The sequence below is a fragment of the Hemicordylus capensis genome, chromosome 1 (assembly GCF_027244095.1).
Source record: "Hemicordylus capensis ecotype Gifberg chromosome 1, rHemCap1.1.pri, whole genome shotgun sequence".
In the NCBI taxonomy this organism is placed as follows: Eukaryota; Metazoa; Chordata; class Lepidosauria; order Squamata; family Cordylidae; genus Hemicordylus; species Hemicordylus capensis.
This window is the reverse complement of record NC_069657.1, coordinates 415,558,720-415,572,862: the sequence shown is the minus strand read 5'-3', so window position 1 is coordinate 415,572,862 and position 14,143 is coordinate 415,558,720. Positions and strand designations below refer to the sequence as shown.

The 14,143-nt window shown below is 44.1% G+C and overlaps 1 protein-coding gene across 1 annotated transcript in view; it reads right to left on the bottom strand.

The window, feature by feature from the left end:
- ESRRG (estrogen related receptor gamma) overlaps positions 1-12,331 on the bottom strand; it is a 767,139-nt gene extending 754,808 nt beyond the window's left edge. Inside the window, exon 1 of the mRNA XM_053309067.1 lies at positions 12,094-12,331. The gene's annotated coding sequence lies outside the window, so the exon portion shown is untranslated. The remainder of the gene's footprint in view (positions 1-12,093) is intronic.
- Between the last annotated feature and the right edge of the window lie 1,812 nt (positions 12,332-14,143).

Below are 14,143 nucleotides of genomic sequence, written 5' to 3'. Positions count from 1 at the left end.
CGCTTACCAGGGCCCCTATGAGACAGCTGACTTATATTGAGTGCATATTTTTGAGGCTGGGATCTAGGGATAGAATGGGGATTCTGTTGGTGTACCATCCACCCCGCTGCCCAACTGGCTCCCTAACTGAGCTGACGGAGCTAGTAGCGGAGTTGGTGTTGGAGTCTCCTAGACTTTTGGTGCTGGGGGACTTCAATATCCACTTTGGAGCTGGCTTGTCTGGTGCAGCTCAGGAGTTCATAGCGGCCATGACAACTATGGGCCTATCCCAATTAGTTTCTGAACCAACTCATGTTGCCAGCCACACACTCGATTTGGTCTTTTGTTCGGATCAGGGGGGTGTTCTGTGGGTGGGGGATCCAGTGGTTTCCCCATTGTCATGGATGGACCACTACCTGGTTAAGGTTGGTCTCACAGCCGCAATCCACCCCTGCAAGGTTGGTGGTCCTATTAGGATGGTCCGTCCAAAAAGGCTGCTGGACCCAGCGGGATTTCAAAAGGCCTTGGAGGATTTTGACGTTGGTGCGGCCAGTGATTCTGTCGATGCCCTGGTGGGAACCTGGAATAGGGAACTTAACAGGGCAGTAGACATGATTGCTCCTGAGCGTCCCTTCCGAACTGCTGCAAAAATGGCCCCTTGGTATACTGAGGATCTGCAGAGGCTGAAGCGGTTGGGTAGGCGACTAGAGCGCAAGGAGAACTCGGTTCAAATCTGACAGGATTCAACATATGACCCATTTGAAGGCTTATGCGGTGGCAGTGCGCGTGGCAAAAAAGAGATTCTGGTCTGCGCGCATTGTGGCTGCAGGTTCACACTCGGTGGAGCTATCCTGGGTTGTGAGGAGTTTGGTTTCTGCTCCTTCTGCTTCCATTCAGTCCCCGGAGTTGCTCTGCTGTGATGCCTTTAATGCGTTCTTTGCGAATAAGATCTCCTGTATTCAGGCCAACTTGGACTCCACTGTTTTTGCAGGGTCTATGGAGGAGGTGTCCAGCAATCCCTCTTGCAGTATTAGATTGGATCAGTTTCAATCTGTGACTCCAGAGGATGTGGACAAGCTGCTTGGGGTGGTGCGGCCTACCACCTGTTCTCTGGATCCTTGCCTGACTTGGCTGCTTCTATCTAGCAGGGAGATTGTTGGAGGTGGCCTAGTTAATAACACAAATGCATCGCTGAGGGAGGGTAGGGTGCCCCCTTGTCTGAAGGTGGCAATGGTTAGAGCACTCTTAAAGAAGACTTCCCTGGACCCCTTAGTGATGGACAGTTACAGGCCAATCTCCAATCTCCCTTGGTTGGGCAAGGTGATTGAGAGGGTGGTGGCCGACCAGCTCTAGGCAGTCTTGGGGGAAACTGATTATCTAGACCGATTTCAAACTGGCTTTCAAGCTGGCTATGGGGTTGAGACAGCCTTGGCTGGCCTGATCCGGGGAATCAACAGAGGGAGTGTGACTCTGCTGGTTCTTCTGGATCTCACGGTGGCATTTGATACCATCGACCATGGTATCCTTCTGGATTGCTTGAGGGAGTTGGTGATAGGGGGCACTGCTTTGCAGTAGTTCCGTTCCTATCTCTCAGGTAGATTCCAGATGATGGAGCTTGGTGACAGTTGCTCCTCAAAACCAGAGCTGATATATGGAGTCCCTCAGGGCTCCATTCTGTCACCAATGCTTTTTAACATCTGTTTGGGGTGGGAGGCACTGTTTTACGGTGGTTCCGCTCCTACCTCTCGGACAGATTCCAGATGGTGTCGATTGGAGATTGTTGTTCTTCAAAATCTGAGCTTAAGTATGGTGTCCCTCAAGGCTCCATACTTTCTCCAATGCTTTTTAATATCTACATCAAACCGCTGGGAGAGATCATCAGGGGATTTGGAGCTGGGTGTTACCAGTATGCTGATGACAACCAGATCTACTTCTCCTTTTCATCTTCAGGAAATGGCACTCATTCTATCTAGCTAGATTAGAGATCCTAAGTCCTCACTTTTCTATCCAGAATGGAGTTCTCTGATAAATACCATTTATATTGATTTGAAACTGTGAACTGGCTCCAAGTTACTTTACCCTCAGCATACACGCAGGCCTAACCAAATTCCGCTGTGCCTCTGTGCACTCTGCTATAATGAAAAAGGGTTTCTCCTACCAGTGATAATTCCCAACAGGTTATGGGAGCCCAGTGTTTTGAGCTGCGTGTACTTCAACTAAAGAGTTAAGTCTGTTCCAGGAGATCCTGTGAGTTCTAGCCTGGACACTTTGAATTGCTAATCTACAGCAGCTGCCCTTTTACGGAGCTCAGTGAGGATGGCTACTTACCTAGAGGGAAAGCTCAGGCTGACTATCCTGAACCCAGACAATTACTTGGAATGGAAAACTCAACTGAGGCTTGCATTGTGAGCAGAAGGACTACAGAAAGTCACTGAAGAAGATCCCCCCCACAGATGGAACCACAGCTGCTGAGAAAACTGCTAAAGAGGCTTGGCAACTCAAGGATGCAAAAGCTCAAGCTTTGATCTCTGCTTCTGTGAGTAAAAATTATCTTTCTACCATATGTGATCTTGAGTCCTCAAAGGAAATGCTAAGCAAGCTAGATTCCTTGCATATGAAAAAGGGGTGGGCATACACCTTTAACTTGAGAAAGAAAATGCAGAATCTCCAGTATAAAGACGGGGACTGTCTGGCCACACATGTAGGATTGCTGCAAGGTGTTTTTCTTTGAATTTAAAGCTGCACAGGAGGAATTTACAGAGAATCAGAAGCTGGAAGCTCTGTTCCTAAGCATGCCCCCCAGCTATAGCAGTATAATCGGCCAATTGGAAACCAACACCGCTCTAACCTTTGAGAGGGCTGTGGAAACTATCTCTGCTGAAGCAAGCAGAAGACAAGTTTTGAATTCTCGATATGAAGGTGAATTGGCAAATAACTTTGCTCTTAAGGCAACAATTGGCCATTCCAGAGGAAACCCAAGGTGGGAAGGGAATGCTGCAAGAGGAAACCGCATGGGCCCCCCACATTTACATACAAAGAGGTCTGGCTCCGTTGCCAAAGGAACTCAGTCCAGATAGAGAGGTCACATGACTGTCAGCAGGGAGACTGCTCCTGGAATGAGGCCAACTGGGACTAATGCCTTTAGATGTTTTCTATGTAACCAATTTGGCCACAAGGTGGCGAACTATCCCAAGAATCAGACAAAGAAAGCTGACTTTACAGAAAGAGATTCAAATAAGAATTTCTGTGTTTGCCTGATGCAAGGCGATGAAAAATTTATTCTGGACACAGGTTCCATGGTCCATATTTGAAACCACTTAAATTTCTATACTGAGCTGTTTGATATTCCTGAAGAGATTGTTCATTTGGGCAATAATACTGCAATTAAAGCAAAGAAGAAAGGCAAAGGAATTTTGTATTGCAAGTTATTAGATGGATCAATTAATGATTTTTTGTGTGAAGGATGTTTTGTATATCCCTGACTTCTCAAGCTCCTTGATTTCAATATCCAAGCTAGAGAAACAAGGTTGTGAACTGTATATTAGAAATGGACAATGTGTTGTTACCCAGAATGGAGAAGTTTGCCTTGTAGGCTCTGAATGCAAAGGCCTGTACAACATGCAGGAGCAACTTGTGTCAAAGACAGACAGAGAAAGACCAGCCTGGTCCAAACCTGAAGCATACCAGCCCAATGAAGTGAACCTTCCTCAGTCATGATCGCAACTGTGGCATAGCCGCCTAGGACACAGGAGCTATGAGTCAATCCAGAACATGAAGGAAAGGGGATCAGCTGATGGCATTGATTTTGTACCATGTGACATTGTGACTAACTGTGTTTGTTGTCTTGAGTCCAAAGCAGTTAACAAGCCATTTCCTAAGCAGAGTGAAGGGAAGACCAGAAGACCCTGGAGCTAATCCACAGCAATATATCTGGACCACTACCAGCAACCATAGGTAATTTCAGATATTTTCACACATTCATTGATTATTTTCACGATACATGGTTGCCTTTCTACTAAAGGAGAAATCACAGGTGCTCAAGAAACCCCAGGACTATGTGGCCATGGCAAGCAACAAATTTGAGCAGAAGCCAAAGATCCTGCGCACAGACAATGGAGGAGAGTATATGTCCAGTACCACACAGCAGTTCCTGAGAGAACATGGAATCATGCATCAAACCACGGTAGCTTACAATCCATCACAAAATGGAGTCTCAGAAAGGAAAAATAGAAGCCTCCTGGATATGGTAAGATGCATGCTTGCTGACACACACCTCTCACAGAAACTCTGGGAAGAAGGCATCATGACTGCTACATTCATACAAAACAGAATGCACACAAAGCCTGTAGGAACAACACCATATGAACTTTGGCATGGTAATAAGCTGTCCATGACGCATTTGCGTGTCTTTGGAAGCACGGCTTACTCATACATCCCAAAGGAAGAAAGGACTAAGTTAGGGGCTAGGGCCACAAAAGGGATATTTTTAGGCTACTCAGTGCAATCCAAAGGCTACAGAATTCTGGATCCTGACACCAACAAGATAACCATAAGCAGAGCGGTGTATTTTGATGAGAATGAAAGAGCTATGTCTTCAGAGGGGCCTACGGCGAAGCAAGCAACCAGACCAAACACCCTGATGACTGGATTATGCTTCCTGATCTCAGCGGAATTGAGGAGGAGGAGACAGCAGATCCAGATCCAACCACGCTCAACACAGAGACCCCCAGCAATCCACCAGATGCACCTGAGATAATGGAAGGGACCACAAAGGGTGAGGTGAGGCAATCAACGAGCTCAGCCAGAGGTGTTCCAGCCCTGAGACTGTCCTACCTCACAAGAACGGCGGAACAACCAGAACCCTCATCGTGGGAGGAAATATCCCAGCTACCACAACCAGAAGCCCAGAAGTGGAAACAAGCTGCAATTGAAGAGCTTGAGGTTCTACAGAAAAACAAAACTTGGACTCTTACTAAGTTACTGTACCTCAAGGAAGGAAAGTTATAGGCTGCAAATGGGTTTTCAAACTCAAACATGATGCTGATGGTGAAATTCAGCGCTACAAAGCCATATTCGTAGTGAAAGGATATTCACAGAAAAAAGGAGAAGATTATGATGAAACCTTTGCACCAGTGGTCAAACACACCACAGTAAGGACTCTGTTAAGTATTGCTGCTAGCAAAGGAATGCATGTTGAAAACTGCATTCTTGCATGGCATACTACAAGAGGACATTTACATGCAACAACCACCAGGTTTCTTAGAGAAAGGCAAAGAGGACCTTGTATGCAAACTGCAAAAGAGCATTTATGAATTAAAGCAGGCTGCCAGAGCATGGAACACAAAACTAAATGATATGCTGCTTCAAGCAAACTTCAAAAGAAGTGAAGCTTATCCCTGCCTGTACACGAAATGCAGAGATGGCAAATGGACTTACATTTTGGCATATGTTGAGGGCTTCTCTACTGAGGGCTTCTCTACTGAGACCCTTCTCTACTGCTCTGACACTATCCCTTTGATATGTAGATTGCTAAACTCAGGGACTTCCTTCCTTCTAGCCACTTCCTCTTTTCTTTTCTTCCCTTCCTTCTACCTTGCAACATCCAAGCTCCTCTCTCCCTGCACCATGTGTGCAGAGATGTAGAATCCATCTGCATCCAGCTATCTAGCTAGATTAAAGATCCTAACTCCTCGCTTTCCTATCTAGAATGGAGTTCTCTAATAAATACTATTTATATTGATCTGAAACGATGAACTGGCTCCAAGTTACTTTACTTTCAGCATACACGCATGCCTAACCAAATTCTGCTGTGTTGTGCCTCTGTGCACTCTGCTATAATGAAAAGGGGTTTCTCCTACCAGAGAGAATTCCCAACACTGGATGCCCTGCGCAAGTGCACAGGGCATCCTAGAGAGACCCCCCCAGGGCCAGGAGGCTTGTTGCAGCCTCCCGGTGGGGGTCTCCTCATGTGTTACATGACCACAAAAACCGGGTTAGTAGAGCGCTCGCTCCGCTAACCTGGGCTAAGGGGAGGGGGAGTTAAGAGGGTGACCCACTTTGGGGGAACCAGGCTGACAAACATTTGCATGCCTTATACTGAGTCAGACCATTGATTAGTCTAGCATATATATAAGAACATAGGAACATAGGAAACTGCCATATACTGAGTCAGACCATTGGTCTATCTAGCTCAGTATTGTCTTCACAGACTGGCAGCGGCTTCTCCAAGGTTGCAGGCAGGAATCGCTCTCAGCCCTATCTTGGAGATGCCAGGGAGGGAACTTGAAACCTGCTCTTTCCAAAGTGGCTTCATCCCCTGAGGGGAATAACTTGCAGTGCTCACACATGTGGTGTCCCATTCAAATGCAACCAGGGCAGACCCTGCTTAGCTATGGGGACAAGTCGTGTGTGTGTGTATATCCATATCCTCTCTATCTCTCTCTATATATCCTCTATAATAAGAAGCTACAGGGTGATCCCGTGCCTGTCTTCGGCCCGTGTCATTCTCGGCCGTTCTGGGCATGCGCAGAGCGCATGCCCAGAACAACCATGAAAGATAAGGCCGTCCTGACATGGGCGGCCATGTTGGTGAAGCAGCAGCGGGGGAACTGGGCCGAAAACTGAAACTGGAAAACTGGAAACTGGGCCGAAAACTGAAGCAGCAGCGGGGGAAAGGGAGGGCTGAACCGGCAGCGGGGGAACCGGGAGGGTTGTGAGAGTAGCGGAGGAACTGGGAGAGCAGCAGGGAAGGAAAAAAAAAGGCCAGGAGAAAAGAAAAGAATGTGTGGGGGGGTTACCTTTAAGAGCGGCGGGAGGGTTTACTTACCCCTCCTGCCGCTCTCTCACTTGCTGCTAGCAGCCCCTCCGCCCCCCCACCTGATTAAGGGCCAAATCGGCCCAAACAATTGCCGCCGCTGCCCGCCCTCCCAGCTGCCCGAGTCCTCCTCACCCCCCGTCTTTGGCCCACGTCAGTCGGGCGATCATCAGGGACCATAATCGGAGAAGGAGAGAGGAGCTCGCAAACAGAGCTCCTCTCTCTGCAAAACCTCTGCCCGAACTGGCGCTTTGGGCGCAAAGGACGCAACAGAAGAGGGGCAGGGGGAAGGGGCAAGGGTAGGAGGGGGTGGGGCAGGGGGAGGGGCAAGGGCAGGAGGGAGTGGGGCAGGGGGAGGGGCAAGGGCAGGAGGGAGTGGGGCAGGGGGGAGGGGCAAGGGCAGGAGGAAGAGGGGCAGGGGGAGGGGCAAGGGCAGGAGGGAGTGGGGCAGGGGGGTGGGGCAAGGGCAGGAGGGAGTGCGGCAGGGGAGAGGGGGAAGGGCAAGAGGAAGTGGGGCATGGGGGAGGAACTCTCCCCTACTAGCGCCCGTTATTTAAACGGGCTTGAAAACACTAGTGTGTGTGTGTATATATATATATATATATATATATATATATATATATATATATGTATGTATGTATGTATAGGCATATACTACTAAGTGGACAAAGAGGCACTTTAAAAGTGGCTCTCTTATCCTTAGCAGAGTGAGAGCAAATGACCCTATTCAATCTAGCGTATTTGTCCTTTTTAGTAGCTGTTGCTGGGGTGTCCCGAGAAGAAGTGCACCTAGGTAATTTTGGAGTCTGGACCTAAAGACCTTTGGAGCCCCCCACCCCCCATTAAGCATCATCATGCTCGGCTGGGCGACCACACCACCGGGGACAGATGAAAGAGGATTTGGGGGCCCCCAGGAGCTTTGGAGGCCCTTACTTTGACCCCTAAGTCCCAGAGCACCTCTGGTCCCTAGTCTTTCATTTTAGATTGTAAGCTCCTTTGGAACACAGAAACATTTTCTTGTTCCTTCTGCTATGTAAACTTCTATGAGTACTTGTGTTGTTGTTGAAAAGTGGTATATTAATAAAATAATTATAATACAATATGGCAGTAGGTCTCCAGGGTTTCAGACATGGATCTTTCCTAGACCTAGCTGGGTATACTAAGGGTATACCTGGAAACCTTTGCATGTAAAGTATGGGTTCTACTACTGAGCTATACCACTGAGTCACTCTCTCTGCCACTGAGTCACTCCCCCACCTTGGTTGTGTTAACAGTCCCTGCCAGTACCCTCACAGTCCTCTTAAAATGGAAATTGTACTCCCTGGCTTCAGGGGGAATAGTTTGAGGTCAGTTTATATAGACTGTGACATTTTAATGATTCCTGGGGTTGCTGATAAATAGCAATTTTAGTATACAGTACGCAGAAATGTTTTTGCTGTCTCTTGAATCAACATCAGTTGGCCCTGGGACTTTTACACCCAGCAGGTTTTACTGCAAGTTTACTGGGAGGCTTCACTGCGGATTTAAATGTGTCCCCCAAACACTGATGCAAATAGTGGATTTTTTTTACCCTGGATGTAAACTGGGCTACACTATAACGCACAGTGGAAAACCTGAATTGTGTGTGAACTGCTCCTTGATAACTTGCAGGGACTTCAGGGTAAATCTGGCCGATATGTGAACGCACCCCCTCAATTCCAGAGGAAATGCGAGTTAAAGGTCTTTAAAAGCCCCATGTGAAAAACTTCCTGAAGAATAGTAATCTGACTCACAAGCCATTGAAGCACATTCTCTGCTGTTCTTCTCTTCACTCATGAGCATTCCTAGGAGAAGAATTCTGAGTTGGGCTACAATTCCTCCCATTACGTTTAGTGACAGAATTACAACCAGATTTTTAAAAAATGCATTTCTTTATTTGAATAACTCAAACATTCTAATACACCAAACATTTGCTGTAACACAGAAGGCTCTGGATATAAAATCCTCAAGCTGAAAAGACCATCTAAATCACCAGTTTAGCTAAGTCCATCTGAAACTGTTTTACACTGTAAAGTTATTTGGGGATGGGTTCTCTCGTTTAATTGCCTGTTTATTACAAGCAAGCAAACAAACAAACAGAAAAATCCCCATATTTTAGCAGCATAAAATTATGCAATATTCTGTTAAAGTATGCAGGGTGGTAGTTGATAGGAATATCTAAGTTCCATCCATCTTGTATACCCTTCACCTCAGACTTAAAATATAGGTTATCGGTTTCAGAGCACTGTGGTAAGAGCTCCACCTTATTTCTTTCTCAGGGCCAGGAGAACAAACAAACATTTGGACAATCACCATGACCAGTATTAATAAACATGAGGGTGCAACAGCTAGCGTTATTCTACAGAAGTGAATGAATAAATGAATGAATAAATACACCATAAGCACTATATTCTTCTCACATAATTTCTTCCCAGTGACATTATTGAACAGGCTGTTGAAAACAAACATCGTTAAATGAGAAAAGAAGAGCGGGAGCCTGCTTAATTCCCCACTGCAACGTTTTCCCAATGACGAATGCTCCCTAAATGGATTTAGCTTTTTGAAAAGAAGTCAGAGAGAAATTTGATGTGGCCCCCTGACCCCTGGTAAGCACATGTATCTTCACCTGTCACATAACACACTGGCACTTGCTTACTTTTCTGCAAAGACTATTGATTTTGCTTATTGGCTGCAGGCTAGTCCATAAAGAACAAATTACAAAGTCAGAGGTCTACAGTTAGCAATTGCTTGCATGATAACAGGGAACTCAGCACTATTCTTGCCATGTGGTACTTGCACGCTCACAAATGAAGGCAAACTGAAAGCATAGACTAGCAACATAATGTGGTATACTTTTGGTTTTGTTTTCCAAAGAGGGTAAAATAAACGAAATACACTTTCTGTCTCCTCAAGTAATTTAGATGATTTGGGTTTACTCTGGACATTTTTTTTAAACATTTAAAAAAATACATACCTGCATTTAAAAAGACAGAAGATTACAGAGGCTATTTGGATAATAGCTGAATTCAAAAAACTTTTTGTTCTTCTTCAGTAGAACTCTTTTACTCCAACTGTATTCAACCATACACCGTTTGTTGTACAATACCCAGTGAAAAGGGAACCATCGTGTTTTCTATGCCTTCTGTTCAGTGAACATGTGGACTAATGTGACAGGATAGTTAGTGCTTATGAAGCCCTCACTGTTTACTAGGAGAATGTGTGAATGCTGGCCTGGAACAGTGATAGAACTTATAAAGCTGGGAATGTATTCACAAATGTCTCATTTTTCTCATAATCATAGAAATTACAGATAGATCATGTGATTTATTGCTTTGAGACAGAAGACAACAATCCTGGCACCTGAAAAAGTAATTGATTTATTATGTCATGAGCTTTTGTAAGAAAAAGTCTAATATCATCAAAGGTATGAAATGGAAAGAAGTGGTGGAAAACATGCATGTGCTTTTGTGATATATGTATTGTGTAAACATGCCTATATATATATTTATACAAGGGTTGGGCTGTTTGTGGGGAGAAGATACATTTTAAAGTGAAAAATACATCCTGACTGGTATAATGTGAAACATTAAAACAGTACACTATGTACTGGCATTTGCTATTGTTTATATATTTTATTATTTTATCCCACACTTCCTCAGGGTGGCATATATGGCTCCAATGTATCTTCACAACAACCTAATAATTATATCTTCTTCTCAGTAGTCCTAAAAGGCTAGGCTGAGAGATAGTGACTAGCCCAAGGTCAGTCTGTGAGCATCATAGTGTTGATTGGGGATGTGAACCTGGTTCTCCCTGGTCCTGTTCTCCCTGGTCCAAAAGGGTCTCTCCAAACTGGGTAAATGGGCGGCAAAGTGGCAAATGCGGTTCAATGTTGGCGAGTGTAAAGTGATGCACACTGGGATGAAAAACCCCAACTTCAAGTATACACTGATGGGATCTTAGCTGTTGGTGACTGACCAGGAGAGGGATCTTGGACAGCTCGTTGAAAGTGTCGACTCAATGTGCGGCAGCTGTGAAAAAGGCCAATTCCATGCTAGGGATCATTAGGAAGGGGATTGAAAATAAAATTGCAAATATTATAATGCCCTTATACAAAATTATGGTGCGGCCACACCTGGAGTACTGTGTACAATTCTGGTCACCACATCTAAAAAAGGACATCGTAGAACTGGAAAAGGTGCAGAAGAGGGCAACCAAGATGATCAGGGGCCTAGATCACCTTTCTTATGAGGCAAGGCTACAACACCTGGGGCTTTTTAGTTTAGAAAAAAGATGACTGTGGGGAGACATGATAGAGTTCTATAAAATCATGTATGGTGTGGAGAAAGTGCATAGAGAGAAATTCTTCTGCCTCTCACATAAGACTAGAACCAGGGGTCATTCCATGAAATTGCTTGCCGGAAAATCTAGGACCAACAAACGGAAGTACTTTTTCACACAACGCATAATCAACTTGTGGAATTCTCTGCCACAAGATGTGGTGATGGCCAACAACCTGAATGGATTAAGAAGAGTTTGGATAACTCCATGGAGGAGAGGTCTATCAATGGCTAATAGTTGGAGGGCTACAGGCCACCTCCAGCCTCAAAGGCAGGATGCCTCTGAGTACCATTTGCAGGGGAGTAACAGCAGGAGAGAGCGCATGCCCTCAACTCCTGCTTGTGGTTTCCAGTGGCATCTGGTGGGCCACTGTACAAAACAGGATGCTGGACTAGATGGGCCTTGGGCCTGATCCAGCAGGGCTGTTCTTATGTTCTTAACTTATTGCATTCTTGCGTGTGATGCTTTTAATAATATGTAATGAAACTTACAAATTGCCATTATGGCCCACATATTAAAGCACATATGTTAAAATCATCATTCATCCTTCTATACTTTCTGTCACTGTGACCCTGTTTATTAGGAAAATGAATATTCCAAACTGTCCGTTGAATGCAAAATTATTAATTGTGTACTGGTTCCATGCATAAAAACTTAATAAAACAATTCAGTATTTCTAAGGTAGTTAGTTAACAACTAAGTTATCCATTGATCTGTGCTGGATGAGAATTACAGCAGCATTCTTAAGGATGTTTCCAGGAGTACATTAATAGGATTTTCTTCCATATTCCATTTTCATATAAGACTCCACTGACAGGCACTTTAGAAATTCCAAATAATATTTTTTTAAGGAGAAAATAAATCACCAGAGAGAGAGTGAGAGCATTTTTAGACATCCTCTAATTATAAAACCAGACTTTAAAGGCATTATCATGACCTACCTCTAGCTTTTTGTAAGTTCCTGAATGGGAATGCTGTTCATTAATCCTTGCAAATCCATTTCAGAGCATATCAGTCAGTTTTACTGTGTATTATTCAGCCTACGACATTTCCGAAATGCCACTTAATGTGCAGATCTCACATTTACATGGACTGTATTATTGGACTCCGCAGGCAGAGATCAAGAAATCATGTATTTGCCAGGAAGGCAGAATCCTTCTGAGTACAATGTAGAAGACAGAGCCTTAGTGGGGGATCTACTGGATTGGTTTTTCAAGAGTCTGCTGACTGTCTTGAATGCCAGCTAAGGAAAGGTCTGTCTTGGTTACTGAAGCCAGGTTGTGCTCATTCCGTGTGTGTGTGTGTGTTGTATGTGTGTGTTGTCACTTTAGAACCACCTGGCAGTCCAACATGTGGTCTTTTTGTGGTGTCAAATGGATGGAACAAGTTTGTCATCACCCAATACATGCAGCCACGAGCTGGAACATCTTCCACAATGATTACTGTTACTAATTCTGCTGTGAAATATGCAGAGCATCTGCATGGGGAATTCAATGAAGTGTGGCCAAAATAGAACTTGCTTTTATGCCCAAGCTCCTGGTGTCTGGGTAAGAGAGCACAAGACAGATCATATGACTTAAGCCGTTGCAAGACCTCATCAGTTTTCATGGGAGAACAGCAAAGTGCTGATCCCAGAACATTTGTGCTGAGGGAATACAGATAAAAATCTGCAAGGGTAACTTTAAGGTATACAATTAAATAGTTGGACCTACTATTTTTACAACAGATGTTAAGAAAGAAAGAAAGAAAGAAAGAAAGAAAGAAAGAAAGAAAGATTGTACAAACATGCATACAACTGTGAAAACACATAAATGATAATTACTAAGTCTAGGTTCTCTAATTTCACATTATTCTTAAAGGTGAATATAATATTAGTGCAAACAGTACAGATCTATAAGAAAAGCGGTAATATTTGTGGAAAAACAAGAGACAGATGGAAAGCTCCACAATTTCCTTCTCATGAGAAACTGGCAGCTTTGAGTTATATCCAGTCCAGCCTGTCTAATCTTTTGAAAGATTTAACTACTCTTTCATGAAAATAGATTGGTAGCTCCAATCAATTTATGTTCATGTGATATAACTACAGTCACTTTTATCTGAATGGCCTACAGAGAAAACACAAAACATCAGGATAATAAGTTGTTCAGATAAACATAATGATTATATTCAGATGTGAGCCTACTTTGGGAACGCTCAATAACTTCAGGTGATTGGCATTTAAATTTATAAATTATAGAATTTATCTTTAACATACTCATATATATGCACTTCTGGGTAGATCTCTAGTTAGTGTGAACCATCTGGGGGCAAAACTAAATGTATCATTAAATGCATCACTGTTTAGCTTGGGATAGATTTAAAAATAAAAACAATAGCTGCATCCAAACCTGATCTGGACCAGGACTGTCGTGTGGAGGAAAGGATGTATAACCCTTTATCTCCACATTGTTTTCTCAAAGTTGACATTGTAACAAATGGTGACTTCAGCAGATACAGATTTTTGGCAGAAACCCCCCATTTAATATCTAGTTTGGCCATTGGTTCCACTTAGGCCTAGGTGGGGTTGGGGCTGTAGCTCAGTGATTCTATCCTTGGCATCTCTGTGTAGGGCTGAGAAAAATCCCTGCCTGAAGCCCTGGAGAGCTGCTGCCAGTCAGAGTAAACAATGATCTAGAAGGACTAATGGTCTGATTCAATAGGAGGCAGCTTCCTATGTTTCTGTTTTCACACATGTTATTCTTCTGTAGGCTGAAAAATAGCAGTGTGCATTGCTTGTTAAATGCCTACATTATATAAATAAAGTTTGTAATGCCTGAATTAAATATTCCCTGCTGGCTCATATGTTTTTTTTCCTGTCAAGGGCTGATGTATAGTGCAATGTTCCATGTGCGTTTTAATGAAACTTGCGCTCATTGTGCAGGATCCCGTTTGCACAAATGCAGTTGCACAATAGACAACCATTGGGAATAATGACCATCCATCGCATAACTG